Consider the following 13,691-nt stretch of genomic DNA (forward strand, 5'->3'; position numbering starts at 1 on the left):
TCAGTCAATATTGTAGCCTTATGAGGTGAACATGTAAAAACACATGTGAGAGAAGATGGAATAAAACACTTTATTGGAAGCATATCATGAACCTATATTTGCTAAATTAATATATCCTCTGGTTTTCATTTTTGATAGAGTTTTATATTTAATATTACCATGAATATTTAAACAAACCCAATACAACTTTCACAATTTTCCATCGTATGGATACTATCTCAGCATGTGTATATGTACATATTCTCTGTTGCAATTAAATTGAGTAAAGTAGTTTGAGGTACAGATGGAGAACTTTGAACAGGGGACATAAAGCATATATAACATCAAGTGTATGACCAAGCGAACATCTTTATGGTTGTGAGTGTGTCAACACAAAGCAGAGCAAAGACAAAAAGACAGAGTGATAATAGTTTTCATCAGCTATAATCACACAATTCATGTAAAGGCACAGATGGAAAACATTCCAATTGCAAAATGTTAACAGGCGGTATCGAGCGGATAAAGAACAATTAGTTTGAGCACTGAGCTATTTATGATTTAAGTTGCCTTGAATCTGGAGTTTTCTGTACCACCATGTGGCTGTGGTTATTTCTTGAATGAATTTTGGCCTGAAGTATCCTAATAGCAGGCTTTCAATTTGCTGGGGGGAAAAATGTCCCTTTCTGGTAAAATAATAATAATAATAATAATAATGTGCTAAAATAGTAATGTTAATAATATCAGTACAAGTAATATTAGACCTTTTGTTATCCTTTTATTCTTCCTAATATTCTTTTTCTAAACTTCTTTTTGTACAATGGTTGTGAATCTATTATCTTGGCCAAATGTGACAATCGATGGGCCAGGATGATGTGCAAAACAAAAAGTTTCATTTTTGATACACTAGTTTTTAAACTTCTTGAGGGCAGGGACCTGCCAATTTATTTGTATTCCTAGTATATATCAAACTGTAGAAAATAAATGCTTTTTAAAAAAGATACTGTTTTTAACATTATTCTTTTTTGAAAGGTTTTATTTATTTATTTTTAGAGAGAATGGAAGGGAGGGAGAAAGAGAGGGAGAGAAACATTGATATGTGGTTGCCTCTAGCATGCCCCCTACTGGGGATCTGGTCTGCAACCCAGGCACGTGCCCTGACTGGGAATTGAACTGTTGACCCTTTGGTTCTCAGGCTGACACTCAATCCACTGAGCCACATCAGCCAGGGCAAGAAATGCTTTTTTGAATGAATGAATGAATGAATGAATGGATAACATTTATATGATTGGACAATATTCAAATAAACAAAACATTTTTAATATAGTTTTCATCATTTGTTCTACATTTAATTTTTATTCTGTGATTTAGAATAAAGTAGGATGTTATTTCTTGTTCTAAATCAATAAATAGTATAAATAATGATAAATAACAACAATCACACTTGGATTATTTTAGCTTTTGGCTATTTGGATTCTTTGATGGGTCCTGAAAAGTTTGTTACGTTTTGATTTTTTTAAAAAAAGCAATTGAGAGCTTTTAAATTTACCTCTTTCTTTGAAAATGGCTTAAAATGCTTTTCTTTGTTCTTTAACATGGTCTGGGTTTGAGGAATAGCAGTAGTTAGTAAAGATAGAGCACACTAGGCGACTTTTTCCACAAAAGCTGTTGAACTCATGCCACTCATGATTGCTTTTGGGTTCTCACATAAACTCTTCTCTCACCAAAAGAGTTATCAATCTCACATCCAGCATGAGAATCTACCAAACCCAGATTAGTATATATTTAGTCAATTGAAACTATGTTTATAGAACAGCAAGAAGTGTAGGTTAAAAAGGAAGCTAGCCTACAGGGCAGGTCTCTCAAACTGCAGCACCCCTGTTTCTGTAGGACTCCCCACCATTTGCTACCTGACTAAGTCAACAGTAGCTGCACATATTTGGTGGGTCCTTTCACTCCTGAGACCTTTACTCAAGAAGGGCAGAGGGATTCCTTTAAGGTGGACTTTATAATAAACAATTAATCTGGGGGAAAGAAAACTACTTTGTGGAATTTACAATGTATTTATTCATTCCATATATATTTATGAAGAGATGCCTACATGCCAAGAAATGTGCAAGAAAACATTACACCAATAACTACTGTGCCCATACATGAAGTGGAAGGTAAGTAATGTGCAGGTATAACCGGAACTTATTAAGTGGGGTTGCCTCCTCTCCATCTAAGAAATTTATAACTTAATCTAGAAGCAATAGGACAGGGGTTCTGATTCAAGTCTTCATTCAGATATTCCTTCATCATTATAATTCTGTGGCTCTGGCCTCTTTTGTTGTCTGTGAAAGACTGGCTGTGTTATGATGTGAAATTTGATGTACCTCTATTAATCACAATTCTTCCCTTAGATCATTTTGATGTCTTCTGATTCCTGATTGCTATTGCTTAAATCTAAGCAATATTTGTAACCATTAAAATGTACAAAATGCTTTCCGTGTCTTAAAAATGTTGGCAAATGTATTCTAACTTCCAGTCTGTAATGTGATAGGTAAAGATTTATTCACCTCTTCAAATTAAAATGAAATAAAATAACTTCTGAGATGAAAGCTCAAGGTCATTTACCTCCATGTCCTTTGATCCTTTGGAAATCTCCCTTTATTCTTCATCTCTCCCCAGCACTGTAGTCACCATCCACTGCAGCAGCATACATTGAGAGATCGGACCATTTTGACATGTGATGATTTTGCACCTGTATGCAAGGCAAATCCCATTTTCAGATGAACTTTCATTACTAATTAAGGCAAAAGTTTCTTCTTTCTAAGGATATAGGCTAAACCCAAGAATTTATAAGATTTTTTAAAATTGTTATTTTCCATGGTACTATTCATATTACTGCTAAAGTATTAACTATATCCTGCTATAACTTATTTCACACTTTTTTCCAAGACATTACAACCCTATTGAAAGCAGAGGAAATATCTTTGCATTTGCATTCCTATTGCCCAGTTCAGTGATGAAGACATTGTAGGTATCAGTGATAATTGCTTATAAAAGAAAAAAAGGAGTCAATAAAAAATTTACCCTTTGCAAAATGCAGTACAATAAATAAAGTCTGTCTTAGTGGGCTGTGTTGCTTAAATATATCATACCTTTTATACATAAGATACATTAGCAACTAAAAGAGAAAGGCTTATTTTTAATTAAAATAATGTTTTAATGAGAATAAAGAGAAAATCATAATTTGACACTAAATATCATTGTAGAGCTCAGACACAGTCAGATCAGACAATAAAATGTCATTCTATTTTTCGCTTGGCACTTAGGTAAATGTGAAGACTAGATAACTGAGTGCCCACTTCCCTCAGCTTCTTTTGACAAATTTGTCCAGATGACCCTGCCATGGAGGCACACTGAACAATCCAAGTTAACCAGTGGGCTAAAGCAAATGGCCATCTGCTTGGGCAAAAGCTGGCAAACATGGCCTACGCTTCTCTCCATCACTAACCAAACAAATCAAATGAAGCCCTTTTAAGAATATGTAATCTTTTCCACCACATTCCTCATTTTTTCAATGTGTTTATGGATACCTGATTTGGCATTTACAATCTACCTAAATATGATGATTTAGTAGTCTGAAACAAAAAGTCAATATTATATTGTTTGTAGCTTGAGATAAATGTTTTCTGGGAATAAAAAATTTTGTTTCATGTGGGAAGAGGATATTTTAGAATAATGTCAACTGAATTATGTTGGCTGTTATTCACTTTGTTTTCAACTGTGGGCATAAACAAATGAACAGATTTATTCCTTCTGTCACTATTACTTGATGCAAGTCATAATACTCTAGAAAGAACTTAACAATTGGAAAAGTGTGTTTTAGAATAGAAAAGCCATACCTTATTTTTATAGATTTTATAATAACTGGATGTTGGGGATTGTGTGATTTTGGAGGTATATGAATATATTAAAAACTCTTCATATAATGAACACTGACTAGAATATATTTCCACTCATAATTTGGTCAAACAAACACACAAAAAAATGTGAAACAAATCTTCATCCACTTTAGATATCTTTTGTGGAATTCTTTGGATAGATTCTCTAAATATATTTTAAATATCTTTTTACTGTCCAGATTCTGAAGGGAATATTTCAACACATAGATTTTAATAGTTTTGCCACTCATTCAAACCATTTTTCTTAATACTTTCTTTATACTCAATAGTCAAAGAGTTCTCCATTCTATGCACCTATTACAGACTATCAGAGAGATAAGAATAAGCTAGACTTGGAAAGAGGCATCACCTTCCAGTTGGGAGATTTATTGCCATTGATGCTTAAAACTATTAAAATAAAATTCTAAGGAATACATGGAAAAAACATGCGGAAGGGAATGCTAGGATGAAGTACAACCTAAGGTTGTGGAAAAATTGATATTTGACATGATGTCACGGCAGGTAAGAATTAGAACTCTGGACATGCATCATCTGTCTTTCAATCCCCACTCTGCTTCTCTTGGTGTGTAAGTTTTCTCATATGTGAAATAGAGATAATAGAGGACTAACTATGTAGTTGTTGAGAAATTAAATAATTAAATTAATGAAAAGCAATAGAAACAGTAAGTCCTTCATTAAGGTTTATTATTAGCTTAAAGAGTTATATAATAATTACAAATGAAAAAGAAAAATGCAATGTACTCTTTAATATTTTATAAACACATGTAATTGAACAAAAAGAAAAATACATGAAAACATATTCATGAGAATGAATGATCACAATCATAATAATGTACTTTAGATACTTAACCATCAATTCTCTTGAGTGTTGTTAAGTACTTACTACGCACCAAGCATTGTGAGGTATTAAAAGACACAGTTTTTATTTCCCACCAAGTCGCTTATGGAAAAGGGAGAGAGGAACACCAAGAACAATACTATGTGTAAATGCTGTGGTAGAGATGAGAGAGGATGGCACTTTATAAGCAATTTAGTATAAGTTCTAGACTGTAGGGTAGAGACTCAGGAAATTACAGAGATCAGTGTCATATTAAATGGTTTGGCTTTTGAACTTTGAAATGGAGAACATTTGAATAATGTTTTTCATCTCACTACCTACATTGAGGAAAAGGAATGGAGGAAAGCATATGTGAAGGCAGGGAAACCAGCTAGCTTGACATTTTAGTAATCAATAACCTGGGAGGGAGCTGATTGGTCTGAATTAAGGCAGTGAAATTGGGATAGCTAGCAAGCAGAAGATTGATAGGCATTTAGATTAAGTAATAAATATAAATTTTTGTCATCAATTAAAAAGGTAAGGAAGAGGGAGAAATAAAGAATGTATCCTTGGGTTACCTGATTTAGACAGTTGGATGGATGAATATGTCAATCAAGATGAAGAAAATGGAAGGATTAATAGAGTTAGGTAAGAAGGTATTGTCTCCAAATTTGCATCTGTTCAGACAGAGACTCCTGTGAAAGAAGTTTAATTGACAGCAGAACCCTTTTGTCCATTATACAGAAGAGAGGTCTGGATTAGAAATGCAGATTTGGGAGTTACCTTATAAAAAATGGTAATTGCAGCCTAGAAAGCCATATTTTCAGCCTAATAGAATAGTTGAAATAGGACTAAAAAACAAAGGCTAATGATGGAATCCTGAAGGATACCAAAATAAACACATAGAAATGGGAACCTGCTGAGAATTGTCAAGAACAGCTATAGGAAAATCAGGACAATGTGATGTCACTGATACTAAAAGAGGAAGGGATACAAGGAAGAGGAGATGTTGTCCAGAAAAACCCAGCAGAAAAGCTTCATAGGCTGAAGAACTAAACATGTTCTCTGATGATGGCATCTGGTACGCCACTGACGATTTTGGTAAAAAGTGTCAAGGTGGGTGGCAGAGGTATGTGTTCTATAGCAAGGTACAGCTGTGTGAAAGTCTGAGAGTCCAGGTTGCCCTTTATAGAAGTCTGGCTGAGTAACAGCTACAGCAAGAGGTGTGATGTGACCAAGTGAGTTCTGTTTCTGCCTTTCTTCTGGATGTTAGATTTAAGAGATCTGACAGCGTTTGTTCAATGAAAGAAAAAGCCTATGTGGGAAGAGCAGACAAATTTTGGAGCAAATTACAATAGAATCCAAATAGTAGAACTATACATATATAGGAAAGGAGATGATGGAGATGATGATGGTTTGGAGATGGGTTGCAGTTTAAGGTGTTCTTGATTGGATCTATATGGAAAATGAATGGGATACTTATCTATGGAGAATGATGATGAAGGAATGAAGTAGAGGATTTGAAAGGAGGGTTAACTGACATAGTTTGATGCAAAGCTGAGGACAAGGAACCAACCAGGAAAGGACTTCTGGTTGGCATCACAAGCCCAGATGGGATGGTGTGATAATGGTGGTGGCAACCCTCATCTAGACTAGAATTCATACCACACTTGTAGGCTTGGGGGTCTAATGAAGAAGATACAAACAAAACAACACTATTGGCAAGCTATTTGAGGCCAAGGGTGATTTATAAAGATTCTATAAATGGAACAGTTTTGAGGGACAGAACACACACAATGTAGCAAAGTAAACATGCTGGGGTAAGTCGCTGAGATATTGGGCCTTGGTCTTGTGGAGAAAACCTCATGGTCCCACGATAGACACCCATGAGTGTCTTTCACAAAAGAGCTATGGCTGAGCACTTTCAGGCTACACCTTCTTAAGCCATATGGCACACATGCATTTCTTGGGAAATATCAATTGTTTCTGACTCAAAGGGATTTCTTCGCTTTTGAAGGCAGGTCTTAACCACCATATCTTCACCCTACCCAGTGAGCTGTTCACCGGCATCCTATTTACTTTTTAATGACATCGAATCCAATAATATCTTTAAACTGAGGATGAAGCCTTGTAAAAATATAATAATCACTTGTAGATTTGTCTTATTCAGAGAATGAGACAAGTGTCTGGCTCTCAGTCAGAGAAGTCTCAATATTCAGATATACCAGTTTGTATGATTGGCTTTCGTTATAAAATTATTATTTCAGATTCACATTTTTGTCAAGTTAGTAAAAACATATTTATATTTTTTTGGCATTTACCATTTTTTGTTTTTCAACAAAAAGCAGCATCGCCAAAGGAGGCAAGAAGAGAGAGCACTGAAGGAATAGAAGACCCTAAATTAATGTCCCAGTTCTACCAATTATTAATGTGTATCAGCTAACCAGCCACAGAACCCATCAAGCCTCAGATTTCTTCCTTATATAAAAAAAAGGTTTGACTAGACATTATAATTTCCAGTTCTAAAATTCTCCATAAGATAGAAATTTTACTTTGTCATGGTCAATTTGAAGTGTAGCATTAAGAGTCAAACAACCACAAACACCTGCAATCGAGTAGGTGGCAGGCTGTGCCCATGTATTCCAGAAGCCTAACACTGACACCAGAGTTTTACACTGCAGCAGCGTAATCGTTTCTACCAGCATGTTCCATTAAAGCTTGACTTACTGCCAGGGAATTCACCTGCTGACACAGTGAAACTCCTAACTGGAAGCATTAACATTGCAATGTCAGAGGGGGGAAAAAAGATTGTTCATAAATTCCACGAACATGCACTACTTATTTGGGGTCCTGGTTGCAAACTCATTATTTATGCTGTGTACAGTAGGCCATCAACATATCCCACTGGGAAATTAGTTTGCAATTTAGAATCGTTTCAAAGTACAAGTGATTCTCAAGTCATTTTCTGAGGTTAAATGAGAACTCTTATTGCTTTCCGTGGGCTCGGAGGGAATTTTACTCCACGTGTTCCCTCCTTCCCCCAGCTTCTGCTGTACTGTCTTGATTTTTCTTTCTTAAATGTACTTTGGTGCTAAATCTCTTTTTTTCAATTTTTGAAAGCCAGCAAATGGAGTGATATTTGTTGCATTTTCTTGCTTGCTGGGACTGCTTAAGTACCTCACTTCTGATGGCTGCTTTTATTCTTTGAAGACTCTTGAGAGGTTTCCAAATAGGAAACGTCTACAAATGGGATTGCTTAGCTAACACAGGAGTGATTTTGGAAGATTGGATGGCATCCATGTTAGGAAGCAATGGACCAGAGTCATCATTCCCCCTCTCATTTCTGCTTTCTGGCTCAGGTTCAAGGCCACTGGACAGGAATTGAGGCAGATAACTGAGAGCAGAAGTAAGTCTAACTCCAGATAATTGGAAGTTATCAAATTGAAAGTTCAACCTTGCTGATGAGCCCTTGAGCATAGAGCACATTATTATGATAAAAAGGGTTCCACTGGCCCTTTCTACTTTCACACACCCTTTTGGTTGTTTGATTCTTTCCTTTAGAATCTCCTTAAGCATATTTTTAAATTTTATTTTACTGATAGAATGTGGGTATACCTCCCCCTTACCCCAATCTTACCCCAACTTAAAAGAATCAGCCTCAAGCCATCTGGTAGATACTTTATAACCTGATATTATCCTTGAGGAATAAATACTATTATTTTAAGTGTATCATGTTACTTTATCACTCCCAAAAAGTAGAAAATAATCTATAATATGAAGATCTTATAGGAATTTTTTTCTTTTCCTTTTTCTTCAGCAAGTGTGGAAAATTCCAAGGCTTGATATTATTAGATAAACAAAGACCTATAACAAAAAATAAAGCAAAATTGTTAAGCAACAGCAAGCAACTGTCCTCTCCCCTCAAACAAGAAGCACCTGGGTGTGCCTGAAGCCAGGATTTCAATATGTCTTGAATGTATTAGGAAAGGGTTTCCATAGCCATAGACCAGAAAGTATACAAACCAAGGAGATTAAATTAAGTGTTTAGTTTCAAAATACCTGAAATCACTAACTTAAACATAGAAACTGCACACAAAGAGTGCAAAGAAACAATGAAAGCCAGAGATCAACAAAGTAAATATCACCTAGAAATACTAACAGTCTTAAAGGTCAGAAATCCTTAGTTAAACAAAATGTCCCATCCATTAAAAACAATCAATTGCAAGATAACCTGAGACTACCACTCTATGAATTCCCTTTAAAAGAGAAGTTATTCAGCTAAAAACTACTAGGTATGTGCTCTAGAGGTAACTAAATACAGCAGGTAACCGACAGAGTAAAACCTGAAGGAAAAGAAACTGAAAAATAGATGCATTTAGAACTGCTTAATACTGAACTTGTAAGGCGTAGAGGAAAGCCGTGTGTTTTCCATCCCTGTGTGTCAGTGAGCCCAAGCTCTTTGCAACTTCGTGGAAGAAAAGCAAAAACTATTAACTAGATTCAATGCTCTGAGTTGGTCTTTTCAGTTGAAACTGGCTTAAAATATTTTCCTTGATCACTGATAATTTGTCTCTTTCCACAGCTATTTGAATGTGAAAATGCTTCAGAAATAATTCTCCTTTTCTTCAAACTGAAAATAAGCAGGTTTTGGTTTGGTTTGCTAGTGGGTTTTTTTTTCATATTTAAATGTTACATACACATTATAATTTTTAACACCTATATTCAACCAATTTTGGCTTTGGTTGGTAAAATAATAGGTTAGACAGCTGTGATATCAGGCATATAGATAGGAACTTAACATCTTTAAACTTTAAGAACACTCAAGTGGAAAACATTATGGAATTTCCTCAAGAAACAAAAATGGAATTGCCTTTTGACCCAGCAATTCCACTGCTGGGTTTATACCCTAAGAACCCTGAAACACCAATTCAAAAGAACCTATGCACTCCAATGTTCATAGCAGCACAATTTACAATAGGCAAGTGCTGGAAGCAGCCTAGGTGCCCATTGGTAAATGAATGGGTCAAAAATCTATGGTACATTTACACAATGGAATTCTATGCAGCAGAAAGAAAGAAGGAGCTCCTACCCTTCGAGACAGCATGGATGAAACTGGAGAGCGTTATGCTAAGTGAAGTAAGCCAGACAGTGAAAGACAAATACCATATGATCTCACCTATAAGTGGAACCTAATCAACAAAACAAACTGGCAAGCAAAATATAACCAGAGACATTGAAATTAAGAACAATCTGACAGTAACCAGAGGTGATGCTGTGTTTATGGATGCACTTTTACAAAATGCAAACATATTGTTGAAATCAGTAAAAACCCAGTGACTGAAAGGCAACAAGGAAGTTCCGGGTTAGAACTCTTCTCATTTCAGTGCATTGAGTGCAGAGCTGAAGATGCTGGTGAAAGGCAGGATCCTCTTTACTTCAATGGCTGCCAAAATCTAATGCTAAATACAGTCATCCCTCCATATCTACTGGAGATTTGTTCTAGAACCCTGTGGATAAGGTAATTTGTGGATGCTCAAGCCCCTCATATAAAATGGCATAGAAAAGTGCATAAAGTTGGCCCATCACCTCACCTCTGGGGATTCCCAACCATGTGTCACAAATAGTCTTTTCAATCTACGGTTGGTTGAATACCCAAATGTGAAACATAGTGACACTGGAGCTGACCAGATACTTATTGAAGTAAAGGAACCCACATGGCTCAAGCCCGTGCTGTTCAATGGTCAACTGTGTATGCCAGAGGCTGACCTTTTTATATTCATTAGCATTACTATTACACCATTCTTTATCCACACAAACATTTCGTTCTCAATCATGAATGTGTCACTTTTGGGGATTATTTATTTTCACATTAGATATAATCACATATTCTAAAAGTTTGCTTAGTTGTCCTGTAATTCTTCACCACTAGGACAGAAGGAGAAAAGGACAGATCCTGCGCGTGAGCACAGATTTCCATCAGTTGTGCATTCTTTCTCCCATCAGCCCTGTGGTCAGGCCTCTAGAGCACAACTGTTGTGTATACAAGCTGTCTAATTATGAAATTCTTAATAATCAAAGTTAATTATTTTTTGAAAGGCAACAAAAATCAGGCTCAAATCCTGCTGTTCTGGACATATAAACACATGGCTTTGGGTCTGGAAGGAACAATGAGGTGTAACATCTTTAGTGGCAAATTGTTGAAGTGAGGAGTGGAAGGAACACAGAGCGCCCCTTTCCTCCCACAGTGTTCACAAGTTTGCCCACGTCAGCAATCAGTCGTAAGACAGTCAAAACAGAACCCTGGCATTGACCTCATTCTCTGCAAAGCTTGCTGCTCTGCCAAGCAGAGATCAACATTTTTGTGAATTTTTTAATGTTTTATTTCTAGGGGCAGAAAGCAAAGAGAAGATGTGCAATGTGGTGCCACATTGATCAGTTTGTCTATCTTTCTTTCTTTTTTTTTTAAGTTTCTTAGAAACATAGAGGCCCTCCCTATACAGATTTTTAAAGATCTTCTGACTGAGTTCCTTTGGAAAATGAAAACAAATTCTGTGTGGCACATGGCCAAATTTGGCTTAACGAAGTTGCTAATTTTGGACTCACTTCTCTCCATTAGGGCAGTGGAAGAATTATGCACACAAGGCTGAGGCTTTTCTTTGCTTAGAAAACATCTGCATTCAATTAGAAATAAGCCTGAGTTGTCGTGTTAATTCTGCAGAACCAAACAAAGTCATTTTTGTTTAAACTCTTTCAGTACTGTGAGGATGAGAGGTTACAGAAGAGGGAAAAAAGCAATAGAATGAAACTGCTGTGTGGCCCTGGAAGGAGCTGAGTAGGCAAATAAGTTATTTTTTCTTTAGAATATAGACCTGGAAATTTTTTCCAGAATTCTCTTTTCTACCATTTCTCTCTTGGGGACAAAAGGATGAAGAGAAAGCCTCCTCTTTTCTCTAAAAATGCAGTCTTTAAAACAATGGAACATTCTTCAGATCTCCCCAAAATGAATTTGACCAAAATAGTTGATGTGTTTGTCAAATGAGTAGTAAGATTTCATTTTTAGTTTTGTGGAAAACCAATAAGTCAAAACTATATTTATAATCCATTATGTGTATTTCAAGTCACTTTCACAGTTACTAAAAGTGATTGGTGTTTTACCTCAAATATATGAACATTATACTAAAACAATGATTTATTTTGAAACACACATCATGTAATGAACATCAGTATAGATATCCACCTCTTGTTAACACCAGTAGTTGGAATTTGAATTTATCTTTCTCTAAGAAGTATGTGGCTGACCTAGTTATAATTTCCACACAAGTACATTAGAACTACATATTGTAAGGTCAATAGTCCATATAAAGAAAAGTGAATTTCAGCTATTTCTTTGGACTGATGTATCCTTTCTTTTTCATCCCCTTTCTTAAGAATAGGTCTTACTGTATCTCAGACAAGGAAGGTAGATGAAAAACTTACTTTTCTTTAATTGAGTGTTGGAGAAATTTGATTCAACTCATAATTCACAGCACCACATAGCTACACTACAGATTTTTTCAGGCATGTAAAAATGTTTGTCTCCACTATTTAACCCTAATCAAAACATGAACTTTGGGGAATTGTTTGTGGACACTCACCTGTGGGCATGTTAATATTGATTATTTTATATATTTGACTCTATCTTTGAATAAAACCTTGAACCAAAATGTTTCGCACCATTTTTATTGGTTTTTACTAAATTGACTAGTAACTTAATACCAGTTGCCTGTATTGAAAAGCACTATAAGAAACAGTCCAATAAAAAGTGCCTCAATGCTTACTATAAGAATATTTACATTATATTATCTGATACCTGCTTGTGAGAAACCATGAGAGAAATTTATCAGATATGTTAGTTTTGGGTATTTTTTTCCTGAATTATGGCTTTCTATTTTGCTTTCTTTTTAAAGTCCTAAAGTCTTAAGATCACTGTGATTCTTACAAATGATACTCTTTTCCTTTTTGATGCTCCTTCCAAATTTGATGCCAAATTTGTAACCTACCTTTAGCAACTACATTATGTCTAGAAACATGTATTTATAGTTCTATATATCAAGGGGTTTATTAGAATGTAACCCTTATATTCCCTTTACTGTGTCTTGCTCAACTATTTTTTTATCTTTTTTTTATGTTCACTTTTGTAAGTTCTGACAATTCCTTTGTAAAATAAGTCAGAGTGTGTGTAAGCAAATAAGTAACATAAGTTAAGCCCTACTTTGAAGGGTAGGTCTATTTAACCTAAGGCTTCCTCATGAGTGCTTGCTATGTAATAATTCTTCTAAAGTATTTAGGTTTTGTATTATTTTCTAGCATACAAATTATTTTTATGTTCTAAATTTATAAAAAAATAATATGAAAAGGATGATTTTGATTATGTGTAAAGCACCTCAAGGAGAACATCTGAAATGATTGTATAATTGACAATGAGAACATAAAAGATTGTAAAGTATATTAAGGTTACTTGACCTTAAGAGAAAAAATGATTATAATAAAATTAAATAAAACATTCAAGATGTCAACCATTTGATATCTGTTTTATGTCTCTTTGGAATACAATGACTAAGTAAAAATAAGAAGAATTAAGTTTAAATATCTGAAATGAATATTGGGAAAATAATGCTATATGCCTAAATAATATTTTACTTGAGAAATGTATGTTGAAATTTACTCATTGCCTTCTGTGCTCTCTCTCCCTCTCTGAAAATAATCAAAGAACCCAACCTAATTGAAATAATGCCTTTGAAGATGTAAATGTTTTAAAGCCAAACTAAAATGATTGAGAATATATATCAACTTCAATTTAATTTTTCTCAAGTTAGCTTTCATAATTGAAAGGTTTTTGCTACCATTTCCACCATATTTAGAAGTATGAATAAAGCATAAAACGAAAGCACAAGAATGTTAAAGTATTA

The sequence above is a fragment of the Phyllostomus discolor genome, chromosome 5, assembly GCF_004126475.2.
Source record: "Phyllostomus discolor isolate MPI-MPIP mPhyDis1 chromosome 5, mPhyDis1.pri.v3, whole genome shotgun sequence".
Classification (NCBI taxonomy): domain Eukaryota; kingdom Metazoa; phylum Chordata; class Mammalia; order Chiroptera; family Phyllostomidae; genus Phyllostomus; species Phyllostomus discolor.